This window comes from Portunus trituberculatus, chromosome 17 (assembly GCF_017591435.1).
Source record: "Portunus trituberculatus isolate SZX2019 chromosome 17, ASM1759143v1, whole genome shotgun sequence".
Classification (NCBI taxonomy): domain Eukaryota; kingdom Metazoa; phylum Arthropoda; class Malacostraca; order Decapoda; family Portunidae; genus Portunus; species Portunus trituberculatus.
The window spans coordinates 12028396-12043395 of NC_059271.1; the positions used below are offsets into that span (position 1 = coordinate 12028396).

At 38.3% G+C, this 15000-nt stretch overlaps 1 protein-coding gene across 23 annotated transcripts in view; it reads right to left on the reverse strand.

The window, feature by feature from the left end:
- Window positions 1-15000, reverse strand: part of LOC123505138 (sodium/potassium/calcium exchanger Nckx30C-like) — a 406837-nt gene that overhangs the window by 328714 nt on the left and 63123 nt on the right. The window lies entirely within an intron of this gene.

Consider the following 15000-nt stretch of genomic DNA (forward strand, 5'->3'; position numbering starts at 1 on the left):
GTGAAACAATAGAATGATTAACAAAACCTTACTCTGCCGAAGTGCCGCGCCCCTGCAGACGTTGGCCGCCATGGATTTTTTTTTTTTTTTTTTTTTATGTACGAGGAAAAAGTTAGCCAAGAGCACGAAAAATTTATAAAAAGGCTCACTTAGTTGCCAGTCCCCTTACAGGTCCGAAAAAGTTAGCCGAAAGAAAGGGATAAATGTCATGAAACCTCCCTCTGAAATGAAGTCAAGTCATATGAAGTTAGAAATACAGAAGCAGGTAGGGAGTTCCAGAGTTTACCAGGATTGCCACTTCTTTCAATCTCTTGCCATTTGTAATATACATGCAGCTCCTCTTCCATCTCCTAATGTTCTTCCTATCCCATCCATGTATTTCACTCATTCTTTGCCTCTTGCTCTGCTACATGGGATTCTTCCTGTTAAGCTTACTATCTTTCCTTTTCTCATCACATGTCCTACAAATCTCATTTGACTTACTCGAATCTTCACTGTTAGTTTTCTTTCTCTACCCATTCTTCTCAATACTTCTTTATTTGATATTCTTTCTGTCCAAGATATTTTCGAAAGCCGTCGTTAACACCACATTTCATATTTTTTCATCCTATTTTCCATCTGTTTTATTTAACTTCCAGGCTTCTTATCCATATAACAGCACTGACGTATGTTTTGACTGCTCTTCGTTTTATATTCATTAATATATTCCTGTTGCTGATTACGTTTCTTTTATTTTGAAATGACATTTTTGCTTCATATATTTTGATTTCCTCTATACACCTTCCATCTCCTGTTATGTAACATGCAAGGTAGAAAAATCTTCTCACCTTTTTTTATAATTCAATTGTTCACTCTTACATTTCAGCTTGGAACCTGTCTTCTTAATAATCACTATCACTTCGTCTTATCTGTGCCTCCTTCACTGTTGCTGTAATATCTGCAATTTCTCTTGTGAATCCGAGACGAAAATCGTATCATCCGTGTACCTTATATTATTTATATTTCTTTCCATAATAACAAAACCTTCCTTTCCTTCAATTGATCTCATTATCATCTCACTGTAAAAAGAGAAAAGATCTGGAGATAAAACATATCCCTTTCGTGCTCTTCTCTTTACAGCAATCCAGTCACTTCTACTCTTACAGGTGCTCTCTGGTCCCAGTAAAGTTTGTTCACCATTCTTAAATCTTTTCCATCCACTCCAATTTTCTCTAGTATGTTGATTAAATCTCCATGTTTAACTCCATCAAAAGCTTTCTGATGGTCTATGAAACATAAAAACATCTCTTTGTATCTCTAATAATAAATATTATATTTCTCGTTAATTTTCCTTCCACAAAGCCATATTGTTCTTCCAATGTCTCTCCTTTTGTTTTGCATCTTATTCATTCTAGTTCCATTCTTAAGATTAATTTTAATATTTGACTCATTATGCTTATAGTTCTATATTTATAGTACCCTAAAGTTCCAGGTTTCTCTGGTATAATTAGAAAAATAGATGTGCGCATACTCTCATTAGGGAGTATATGCATTGAGAAAATATAATAATAAAGAGGTGATTATTGCACCTTATCTTATGTCGAGTATAGTGAGGGGAACTGAGTGCACACACAGGCTAGTGTGGTCTGAAGAAAAGTCCACAAGTAAATTAACACTTCTTAAAATAAACAAGTATATAAGTTGATAAATAAGAGAGTAAGTAAATACATAAATGACATGCTTAATACTCAATATATAGCAAAATAAAACTAAAGAAAAGCACAAAAAACGTTTAAATTTTCTCTGCAAAATTAGTTCCTGAGACGCAGTCATAAGAATCACCACTAGAAAGTTACAGTATTCTTTGAAGGAAGTATATACAACACTAGCTCTTATGTACTTACACGCTTAACAACCTTCATTAGGGCAAAATTCAAGTGCTACAGATAAATTTTGTCAAACCACTTAGAAATTCTATTAGTCCTATTCTCAAATGTCCGTATAGATTTTCAGTAGAGTTTTCATGTGTATTTCACTTAGTCATAATGGGGCGTCCATATTAATCTAACAATGGAGCTATGAAAACACACTTGAGAATCACACTTCCACTACGGTCTGTTAGACAAGAAAAAATAGTTGAAACAGAGAACATAATATATTTAAGAAAAAAAAAAATGTCCAAGATTCTTCATGATATAAAATATACCACTAACATAACCACACAATCACACAGCCAGGCCTTTAAAACCACTAACTTCCAGTACAACCTTTTAAAAATGGCTGAGACAAAAGAATGAAACATCTTAAAATATTCTTGAATATACAGTAACATATCTGATGAAATTTCTTATAAAACACACAACTAGCACAGCCATAAAACCACACAATTAACCCTTTCAAGACATTAACTTGGGCTACAGGTTGTAAAGAATACCAAACGACATCAAAAGGATGAAGCATCTGAGAACAAGATCCAAGACAATATTATAATAGACATAACCACTAACACAATTACACACCAAAATCTTTAAAAACCGAAGAAACTCCACAGCGCATCAATATTCACACACAACCACACAAGGTACAACCACACAACAACAAACATACAAAAAACAAGAACTTCCAAAGATCTCAGTATAAATACACACACAACCAACTCTTTGAAAATTTAAGCAACTCCCTTAAAATTTCAATAACATACAATAAATCCAACACATCACATCCCTCAACATCACAAACGACCACTCTTTACAAAAAAAAAAAAAAAAAGCAAACTCCCGCAAGACCTCAATATTCTCTCGCTTCCCCCATGAACAAGAAGCAGCGCACAGCTTTATCCCGTAAGCCTCCTGATACTTATAACTCAGCCTCGGCCCGGATCTTAATTAAGGGCGGGCGGCTTCACTTGCTGGAGTAGCGCCTCAAGAGTCATCAGCGGCACCTCCGCGGACCCCGCCAAGATTGCATGTGGTGCCGTCGCTGGAGTCCGTGATTGATAATTATGAAAGGTTGAGGGTGAGCGGGAAGTAGAGGCGAGGCAAGGAAAGGACAGGTAAGAGACAGACAGATAGATAGATGAAGATAGATAGATAGATAGATAGATAGATAGATAGATAGATAGATAGATAGATAGATAGATAGAGAGAGAGAGAGAGAGAGAGAGAGAGAGAGAGAGAGAGAGAGAGAGAGAGAGAGAGAGAGAGAGAGAGAGAGAGAGAGAGATAGATACGAAAATACGCAAATACACACAAACGAACACAAACGAACACACACACACACACACACACACACACACACACACACACACACACACACACACACATTCTCTCTCTCTCTCTCTCTCTCTCTCTCTCTCTCTCTCTCTCTCTCTCTCTCTCTCTCTCTCTCTCTCTCTCTTTCTCTCACTATACTCACGTACTGGGTCACATCGTCGCTTACCTGGAAAGCACAAAATAATTTTAATCAGATAAGATGAACAAAATGATATAGGTTTCGTTACTTACGTTCAGAGGTAAAAGAATAAGGAGGAGGAGAAGGAAGTGGACGTCTCTCTCCCTCTCTCTCTCTCTCTCTCTCTCTCTCTCTCTCTCTCTCTCTCTCTCTTCTCGGTTCTTGAGGAGATCTTTACAAAACTTCCAAGATTGGCATTTTTTCTTCTAGCATTTCACTTCACTGCAACTTCCGGATTCCTGATGTCAGCTGATCACTTTCTGAACAGTGATTAGCGTTGCTGAGCGAGGCTGCTGACTAAGGAGAGAGAGAGAGAGAGAGAGAGAGAGAGAGAGAGAGAGAGAGAGAGAGAGAGAGAGAGAGAGAGAGAAAAGGGGGGAGATAAGGGAGCAAATCAAAGCAGTCAATAAAGGAGAAAAGAAGTAGAAATCAAGGTTGCAAACACTCGATTGATAAAGGAACTAAAAAAATGAAAGGAGAAATGAAGGAAAAAAATAGGATGGAGTTGCAATTTCCCTCTATTTTGTCGTACATAATTTCTGCTCACTGCCCCATTTTTTCCCTCCGCCTGCTAGCAAAGCGAGGACCGAAGAAAGAGAAGCAGGAAATCGATGACAGACGCAGAGGAGGAGGAGACGGAATAAGAAGAGATGATAAGAACAAAACTACGTAAAGGAAACGAAGGAATATAGCAGGTAATGTACATTTGTAAAATAATAAGAGAAAGAAAGGAATAGAAAACATAAAGGACCCATGAGAGAGAGAGAGAGAGAGAGAGAGAGAGAGAGAGAGAGAGAGAGAGAGAGAGAGAGAGAGAGAGAGAGAGAGAGAGAGAGAGAGAGAGAGAGAGAGAGAGAGAGGGTCATCACTGCATACATTATAACGTAGCATAACTAACTTGTGTGTCAAGCCTTTAGTTATACACTCCCTTCTGCCACTCGTCCTCTCAAGAACTTAGCCCTTGTTCTCCTCCTCCTTCTCCTCCTCCTTCTTCTGCTGCTCCTCCTCCTCCTCCTCCTTCTTCTCCTTTTCCTCCTCTTTCTCATCCTTCTCCTCGTCGTCTTTCTCCTCCAACTCCATCTCCACAGATCTGTATATTTGCCAACTGTTCCTTCATTTCTCCTCCTTCTTTTCTCATTACAAACACATTCTCCTATTCTTCCTTCCCTTCTTCATTTTTTCCTTCTTCATTTTTTCTCCTTCCTCCATCCCTATATTTTTCCCTCTCCTCCTTTTTTTCGCCTTTTTTTCGCTTCTCATGTTTCCCTAAGCAGCTTCTCCTTTCGTTACATATACATATTCCTATTTCTCCTTCCTTCCTTAGTCCTTTCCTTCATTTATTTTCTTTCGTCTTCTCGTCCTCCTTGCCGTGCCTTCTGGTTCTTGTCACCTTCCATGCGTCACTTTCCCGTCTCGCTGCCTCCCCCATACTCTCGTACATCTTGGGCGAGGCAATAAGCACAGCTGCATCCCTCCTTGCGCCTCACGCCTCCCATTCCTCGCCAGAGCACTATTCCTGCGACACCGATCCTCGCGTAAATATTTCTTTATACCACTTTCTCTTCTCTTGCACATACAGGTTCTCTTCATCCTCCTCCTCCTTATACAACTTCTACTTCCCTATTCCTCCTTCTATACCTCCATCCCCGTACATTCTCCTACTTCTGCTTCTACGCTTCCACTTCCTCCTACTGTATCTTTTGGTCTTTTCCGCTGCAATCTCGTTCGCCGACACAAAAATGTGACATTAATGTGCGTGTTTACAAATGTCAGTTCTTCGAGTTTCCAGTGGTATTAATAATGGGGTTAAAAAAAAAACATGTCTAGGTAGCTCTTCGTACCAGGAAACATTGATAAAGAGAATAAAGAGGAATGATTGAGAATTTCTTTATTGTCATTACTTTGCATCCCTGTGAATTAAGAGTATTGAAGATTTATTTACCTTGCTCTTTGCTTTGTTGTGTTTTATAAGTGTTAATGTGTTATCTTACGTCGGCAACACAAGTCATGTTTCATTTAAAATTCTACTATTGTCTTACTCCTACTTATGTTGTACGTGATGTAAGGGTAGATAAAACACCAAAGAAGGAAAAATACAAACGACAACAAAAAAATTAAACAATAAAGGTGAAAAACAAAATCGAATCAAGACGAATGCAACCACTTCTATCACCATAACCAGTACAACCTTCACTGTGACTTCCGTATATCAGAATGCTTTATTAACTTACTAATCTCTACCTCCTGTATTTTCCTTCCACGTCCAATCATCATCCTTATTGTACATGCAAATAGGAAAGTAAAAAGAATTCCATAAACTAAATAACACGAATTGCACCACTTGACGAGGAGACAGATAGGTAGAAGGAAATGTTGAGATATATATATAGATAGAGATAGATAGATAAACAAATAGACAGACAGATAGACTGATGAGTAGAAAGACAAATGGATAGATGGATACTTAATGTACTGTCCACCATTAGGCAACTAAATATTAAAAGAAAAAAAAAATAAGCAAAGTCACGAACACGAAGGGAAATCATGAAAGCCAGAAATGAAAATAAAAATAGAAAAAGAAGAGGACAAGAAGAAAACCGTATACTATATTTCCTTTTTTTTTCTGTGCATTAAAGACACGTGGCGCCATTTACGTGCCAGACGCCGCACAGAAGAAGTCTAACGCTGACGAGGCAAAGCTGACGCACCGCCTTCATCTCTCCATGTAGAGAAATAATAGCATAAATTGTATCTGGGTTTTGGGTGATGGGGGGAGGGAGGGCGAGGGAGAGAGGGAGGGAAAGGAGAGAAGGCAACGTCACTGATGGTAAAAATGTTTCTAGGTTTTTATTCCGTTAGCTGGAAGGGCGCCAAGCTTGTGCTGGGCATGTATACGTGACGAAATACAACTAGTCCCGCGCCGCTTGTATGACGAGAAAAAAACTGTCACAGGACGGTAAAAACAGGAGGATCAACACGAGGTTTTTCGGCCTTGCAAGCATCTGACTCAAGGGAAGACAGTCAGATTGGAAGAGTATCATGACAGGGATTCACACACTTAAAAACTCTTAGGACAGGAAAAAAAAAGGCATTTGCATCAATTACTGGGAGTTGAAATACTGTGAGCTTGTTTTTTATGTAGATCTTTTTTACATAAAATAGTTTGCTTCATAGGAAGGAAGAAAGTCATGCAGGCTGGGAGAGTATCAGGGGAAGGATGTACATTCTCAAAAACTCATGTTCGGAGAAAAAAGAAACTATTAACATAAATTACACGAGGCTAAAATACTATGAGGTACTTTTAAATGCAGCTTTCTGGACAGCATTTTATAAAGAGAAGAAAGGCACACTGGGAGAATATCGCAGCAAGGATACACACTCAAAAAATCATCAGGACAGAAAAGACACAGTATCTACATCTATTACACGACCTTAATGAACTATGGACTAATTCTTGTTATAGATTCTTTGGCTTAAAAGCGTCAGGTTAACAGGAAGAGAGGAAACACTGAAAAACAGAAATTATGTTAAGGATTCAATCTCACCAAGAAAACTCTTAGTTCTGAAACGACACAGTATTTACATCTATTAAAAACAATAAGCCAATTCGTAATGTAGATTTTTTGTTCATCACTGTATTTGCTCATGAAAAACAAATGCAGACAGGTGTTCAAAATATTAAGAAAAAAACTTTCAGGACATCAACTATACTTATACCTGTTGCTTGAAATAAAAATAATTTTAACTTGATATATTGTAGAAATTTGAACTTCGAAGTCTCTCAGTCAGAGAAAACGAGGCACAATGGGATATCTTAAGATAACAACGCTCTGGTGTTAGAGGTCTATATGAGAAGGATATAAAAGTATATTTTATCTCACAGTTGTTAAAATATCAGTGTTTGTTATTATTATATAACTTTTGACTGCAGAAAAAAATACAAAAAAAGGCACTGGAAAAATAGACACAATTCCACCCTCTCTTACTTTAGAAGTTTGCAAACGAAAAAAAACAAAAGTACACAGGAAAAACAAAAATTCAAGAAATCATTAGTCTTACATGTGGCAGACCCGGTATAACACATACCCATCTACTATCAGTCTTGTCTCCATCCATAAATGTGTCTCAAGAACCAGTATTCACTTTCTCGACAATTATCAAGCAGAGGTTAAAAAGAGCAAAGACCAATTTCTTTTATGCAAGTAGTGGAAATTAAAAGACGTCTCGTAAACCGAAGGTGAGAGATGATAAAAAAAAAAAGATCTGGTAATAGATAAGCTCGTGAGAAGTGAGGCAGGGAGGAGGAGGAGGAGGAGGAGGAGGAGGAGGAGGACCATGAGAAGGAGGATGATGGAGAGGGGAGAAGTATCAAAGAAGCGGCAAAGGTCAATGAGATTTTCCTAGTACTCCCCAGAGCCCCTTCCCCCCCCCTCTCTCTCTCTCTCTCTCTCTCTCTCTCTCTCTCTCTCTCTCTCTCTCTCTCTCTCTCTCTCTCCCTACGTAATCTCTTAGTCTAATGTGACACCCACACAGTTTTTCCCATCCACTGTAGTCCCTCCTCCCTGGCGTGGTGACCCGCGTGTACCCCCGTCACTTTAATAGCTTCGGGGCGATAAAGCGGTGGTTAGTGTGTGTGTGTGTGTGTGTGTGTGTGTGTGTGTGTGTGTGTGTGTGTGTGTGTGTGTGTGTGTGTGTGTGTGTGTGTGTGTGTGTGTGTGTGTGTGTGTGTGTGTGTGTGTGTGTGTGTGTGTGTGTGTGTGGCAGTGGGAAGATAGTACACACAGTAAGCAAGTTAATTATAGTTTTGTCATACGTGCTTCTTTTATCTTATAGTGTGTGTGTGTGTGTGTGTGTGTGTGTGTGTGTGTGTGTGTGTGTGTGTGTGTGTGTGTGTGTGTGTGTGTGTGTGTGTGTGTGTGAGAGAGAGAGAGAGAGAGAGAGAGAGAGAGAGAGAGAGAGAGAGAGAGAGAGAGAGAGAGAGAGAGAGAGAGAGAGAGAGAGAGAGAAACTGTAGGAAAGAACGTTAGGTAAGAGTAATTAAAAAAAATGGTATTAAAAATTATTGAGATAAAGTTAAATATCTTATATATTTGGATACAATAACTCTCTCTCTCTCTCTCTCTCTCTCTCTCTCTCTCTCTCTCTCTCTGCCATCCATCCATCCCTTTGCCATCATTCATTTCTTCCTTCCTCCCTCCTTTATCATTTTACATCATAGTCACATCTTCATAATTCTTCCTGTAGTAGCCCCTCCGGCCCTGCCCTGCTACACTTTCATCCTGCAATAACAAAGCCTTTCTTCACTTAAAGACGTGACATAAACACACGACGGTGATTCTTGCTTCTGATTCTGGTTCATGGGGTGGTGAGTGAAGCATTTTGGTGATTTCATCTTTTACTTCTTTCTCCTTGTTCTTCCTCTGTATACTTTGTATTCCTTTTCTGCCTACATAAATTCCTCAACGTATTTTTTCTACATCATTTTCTTTTTGATGGTATATGAGTAATGTCTGTCTTTCATGCTTTCCTATCACATTCTATGAGTGTTTCTCCTTGTTACATTATGATCCCTCCTTGAATCTTGATGTCATTTTGACTCTGACTCATAGAATCTGTTTTGGTAATATAGTTACAAAGACTGTTTCGTTGGGCAAGAAAGTGTTTTTTATCATTCCTTTTCTTTCGTGTTTCTTTGTATTCCTCTTCCTACTAATTATGCTCTTTCTTATCATCATCATTATCATCATCATCATTATCATTATTATCATTATCCTCATCCTCCTTTTTCTTTCTCTTCATCCCCCTGTCTTGCACAAACAATGTTAAAATATGGGCAGCATATTTCGTACTCAAGTCAAAGATATTTTCATACTAAATTATTTTCTTGCCCTTCATCGTGGCCATCCACCTTTCCTTAATTTCTTTTCTTAAATCTTGTAATGGTGTTATGCTTTCATGGTTTGAAAAAGGTCATACCTTTAGTTTCGTTTTTCTATTATTCTTCTATAATGCTGTCATCTTTACACCGGTTTTATTACTTTCCTTTATAATTCATTACAATCATTCACTCCCTTTCTTGTAGTTTCTAGCAATATAAATCTTTTCCTTAAAGTGTAAGTCACATTCAACTCTTTTTTTCGTCATTTTCCAGCAATATTTTTGTTCTTAAAGGTAGAATCTTTCATTTATTTTTATTTTTTAACGCACCGTATTATCAAGTTTTTACCTTCCATGGGTCATTGGTTTATTATTTCGTTATGGTTTTTTTTCGTCTCCTTTTGTAGAAATTCTTCTGTGGGAACGTGCCTTCAGCATTTTCTTCAGTAGCTTGGGAGGGAGCAAGAGGGAATTAATCAAGAAAGAGATTGGAGGGAAAGAAGGAAGGATGGAAACATAAGATGGAAGGGAAGGAGAATTAAAGTAGGGGATAAAATAGGAAGGGAATTGGGAAGAAGGGAGTATAGAAGGCAAGAAAGGGAAAGAAGTGAGGGAATAAGAGGGAAGAAAGGAGCAAGGTATGAGGCTATGGAAGAAAGGAAGAGAGGAAAGAATGAGTGAGTGATTGAGGTAAGGCGTCACAACAGCCAAGGAAGGAAAAGACAAGATAAAAAGGGAGGAGAGGAAGGACAAGAGAGAGGAAAAGAAAAAAAATTGAATAAGGTAGGAGGGGAAGAAAAAAAGGGAAGGGAGGAAGAATAGGATAAAGGGAAGGAAGGAAGAAGCAAAACTTGAACAAAGGAAAGGAAAGAATAGGAGAGAGGGAGGAAAGAAATTGAAGATTTACGGAAAAGAGGACAGAAGGAGGAAAGAAAAGAGGGAGGTAGGAAGCAAGGGAGGGAAAAAGGGAGAGAGGAATGAAAGAGGGAAGGACCAAGGAGGAGGAAGTGAAGGAGGTACAATTTTTAATATTCTTTTTACTGGGGGAGAGCTTTTAATAATTTTCCTTTAGTGGGGCTAAGTTTTCAACACGTTCAGTAAGAGCATTTTTACTTCCGCGCTCACCTCACTTCACCTCCTTACATACAACCCTGCGGCGTCTCCCTCTTTTTTTTTTTATAACCACATAGGCACTTTCTTTCCTTAGCTAGTACAGGCTTTCATCTCGCTCTGGAAAGACTCTTTGCTAATCTTTTGACCGTGTCCTTCATACCTACAAACGTACATACATCCTTTACTGCACAGACGAAGTGGCAGATACTATTCAGAATTTAAATTATCTCTTTTTAATTATTTACTTATTTCGCTGGTAACTTCTGAACTCCCCCTTGATTATTTTTATCTTGTCTTATTCTTTTCTTACTAGAGGAAAGTCAAGTCACCTGCAAAATTAAATAGACAAACGTGATTATAAACATTTTGACTTTTTTATTTCAGGGAGCGAAATAATGGGGTTTTTATTTTATGCATATTTGAAAATCTTGACAAGCTTTACACGCAAAAGTAAGCGACCATTTCTTTTTTGGTACGAATTTGAAGGTCTAAACTAAACACAGTTGCAGTTATGATATCCAGAAAACTGTAAACAAATAGGCTTTTTAATACGGATTTGAGGAATCTAAATAAGTTACTTCACATATAAAAAAAGAAACGGATATCATCATACTATCTATATCTATAAGATAGGGATTTTAAGACACGTCTGGAATAGCTATGGAGGGAATAACATAAGCTTCTGTGAATATTTATAAGTGAAAGTGCAAGTTATTGTAAGCTGAATATGACCCCTGCATGTATGCATTTTGAGGTCTTGTTTAGCCATGGTACGATATTCAAGTGTGGCCTGGTAACAGATAGAACAGGCTGTCTAGGAGAGTAACCATGACACAAAAACACCCTTTCCACACACTTCGTATCATCCTTTCCACACACTTCATATCATCTTAAGTTCGGCAATACAATCTGAACGTATTCACTGTCATTGTCTTGGAGGGTAACTGTGTGATCTGATTAACAACCAGTTGATTTGCTACTACTACGCATTTCACGGAGAGTGAGTCATTGTTTTTCGCGAATATCTTTCAAACTAATGAATTGATCGGAATGGTACTTTGACATTACGTACTAGACACCTTCCGCTAATTTTTGGTCATACTAAGCAATGCCAAATGATGTTAGTAAAAGCGTTTACTCTTGAGATATACGGTGTTGCCAAGCCTCGCCAACCTATCCATACGAACGTCTACAATCCTCCATCCCATTCCTCCCTACGTTCCTCTCTCCCGCAGAGAGAAGGGAGGCAGGGCAGCAAACGTTCGATTGTGTACGTTAGTTCTGGCGACTCATGTGACTTCGGCTTTAAACGTCAAGAGTAAACGCTTTTACTAACACCATTTGGCAATGCTTAGTATGACCAAAAATTAGCGGAAGGTGTCTTGTACACAGTGTCAAAGTACCATTCCGATCAATTCATTAGTTTGAAAGATATTCGCGAAAAACAATGACTCACTCTCCGTGAAATGCGTTTTTTTTTTTTTTTTTTTTTAGTAGTCTCACCCCTTCTCACTCCCTGTCCCAGCACGCAGGGTGCCACGCAGCTAATAATTCTATGTAATCTGTTACATCCATACATTCATTGAATATGTTTAAGGATATTCGGTATTGGTCCATTGTTGTCACTCGTCTCGTTATCGGATGCTATGAAGCTCATAACTTGTAAAAATCATGAATTAATTATTAGTAATTTCAAATCCTCGTCATGGATACCCACCTGTCATGATATGGCCGTTGCAGTTGTTACCACGTCGTACTTGAATATCCTGCCATATATAAACAACGCTTCAAAATGCGTATGCTCATAAAACATTTTCCATTTAGAATAACTAACTTTTTCACCTCAGGCAATACCCGCAGAAACCCATGTTACAAACAGACTGACTCCAATGTAACGTATTTCTTTCCAGTTTTTCAGGTAAGGGCAAGTGAGTGAGGGAACATTATTTTTTTCTCTTCATGGCCTTGGAACGTAAATAAAAAAAAAGTAATTGTCACATTCCTAACACTTTAGACCAACATAGCACAGGAGGACCTGGACATCACAGGCGGAAGGGAAGTGTCGGTGGAGATGAAAGAACAGCAGATGGGAATACAAATCGAAAGAAATATGGAGTGAATATAGAGAGATTAAGAGATATGGTAAATAGAGAATGGTAAAAAGATTAAAAAAGAGTATATAGAGGAAGATGAAGCAATGAATGATGATTAAAGATAGGGGATGTGGAGAGAGTAAAAGATTACAATGATAACATTGCATAGGTAGGGAAATCACGCAAGGAATATAGTATTGATGAGTGATATATATAGTGAATACACACACACACACACACACACACACACACACACACACACACACACACACACACACACACACAAATCATACAAAAAACGATAGGAAGAAAATCCAAAAAATAATGAAGAATTGAAAATATGAGATAAGAAGAATGTAAAGTAAGCATAGAGAACACACACACACACACACACACACACACACACACACACACACACACACACACACACACACACACACACACACACACACACATTTACAAATGAAAAGAAAGAAACACCAGATGACGAAATGAATTCATGGAACAAAAAAAAAGAATAAAGACAAAATGCTTATGGACATCTGTTTGCAAAAGATAAGAAAAATCATAATAAAAAAAAGCCCTCCTCACTACAAATAGTTTACACCTCACCTAACCCAGAAGCCTTATTAAATAAATAACATTAAGCTTAAGTGATGTGATGATGTTTCCCTTTCAAACTGCTATAGAGTAAGCATCTCGGTCTCCGCCCTCCCCCCACACAAATAAAAAAGAAAAAACTAAATAAAAAATAAATAAATAAATAAAACGTTTAACACCCCACACTTTAACTGAGGGAAGCGTTAATATAGAGATACCCATAAGCAGAGGGGATGTGGTGTTTCTCTTTCAGACCACCGTAAAGCAAAGGGAATTAAGAGGGAAGAGTGTAATCTACTCGTGGTACACTGAGGTGAGGCATGGCGAAGAGGAGCACAGTAATAGTGTCAAGGAGAGGAGGAGTGGGCGTGAAGAGCTGAGGCGAAAGGGTGAGACAGGGTTCATAGGAATAAGTAAGGAGGAATAAGGAGTGATAAAAGGGGAAGAGTGGAGGAGTGGAGAGAAAAAGTGGATGTGTAATATGAGTGTGTGTGTGTGTGTGTGTGTGTGTGTGTGTGTGTGTGTGTGTGTGTGTGTGTGTGTGTGTGTGTGTGTGTGTGTGTGTGCGCGCGCGCGTGCTGTTTAGACTTGTTATCGAAATTAGAGAAAATGAACATATTTAAAACAAGGCAACCGCAGATAGACAGAGAGCCAGACAGAGAGATGGATGGATATCAAATAAGATAGATACATTTACACACACACACACACACACACACACACACACACACACACACACAGTTTGTCTACATTCAGCCTGCTACTAAAAAGGCTAATGCCTCAAACTGCCGCCCAATTGTTTTAATCTCTTCCTTATCTAAAGTTTTCAATCTATCCTCAGTAGGAACATTCTTAAACCTCTATCACTTCACAATCTTCTATCTGATTGCACTGGATCTACAGTGAATATCCTCTGTCTGTCCTTAAATTACATTGTAATCTAAACTGAAAACTTTATACCTTATCTTTTGCTGAAACAGTTTCTATGAAGTCAAGTATTACGAGGTGTCTCCGCCAGTTTTCTAACACCCTAACTGTTAACACTGTACAGGGAATTTAACCGTCCATGTATGAAGTATTCTTCACATGTATTGTGGAGGATTCCACTCCTAGTGCTCTCTAATAGATCAAAGGCTTTTCGTCTTATGAACTCCTCTTCACTGACTAACTGTCTTCAGCCTCTTTCTCACTGTCGCAAAATTGCATCTCTTGTCATCTTCTATAGCTATTTTCACTCCAACTGCTCTTTGTGATCATAACGGCATGTCTCACTTCCTCCTGCGGCCTCGCTGCACAAATCTTTCTTTTTTTTTTCTCTCACTACCTTTCTAACGCAAGAGTTAACAAGTACTCTTAATCATTCATCTCGTTCTCTGGTAACCTCTGAAACACCCTACCTGCTTCTGCATTTCCATCTATCTATGACTTGAATTCACTTGACAGGGAACCTTGCAAAACATTTATCCCATTTATTTGGCTAATTCTCTTGACCCTTTTCGGGGAATGGCATCTCATTGGATCTTTATGTTTGATCATTTATGTTGCCCCTGCCCAGATTTTCCATCTTGCATAAAAATAACACACACACACACACACACACACACACACACACACACACACACACACACACAGTTAGTTAGTTAGTTAATTTATTGACAAAAGAAAATTACATTACATGAACAAAGAACAAAGAACCAATATTTAAACTTACATTTTGTCCAAAAGAAAAAAAAAATATTTTCAATAATCTTGTAGGGGCGATTTCTCAGTTTATGTAAAAAAGAGGTTACATATTTCATCTGCTTTAAGGCTCATGTATACAGATTAAGCACTTTAAATATATAGTCACATGATTCACCTATATAAATATTTTCACTGAGTAGGTCAG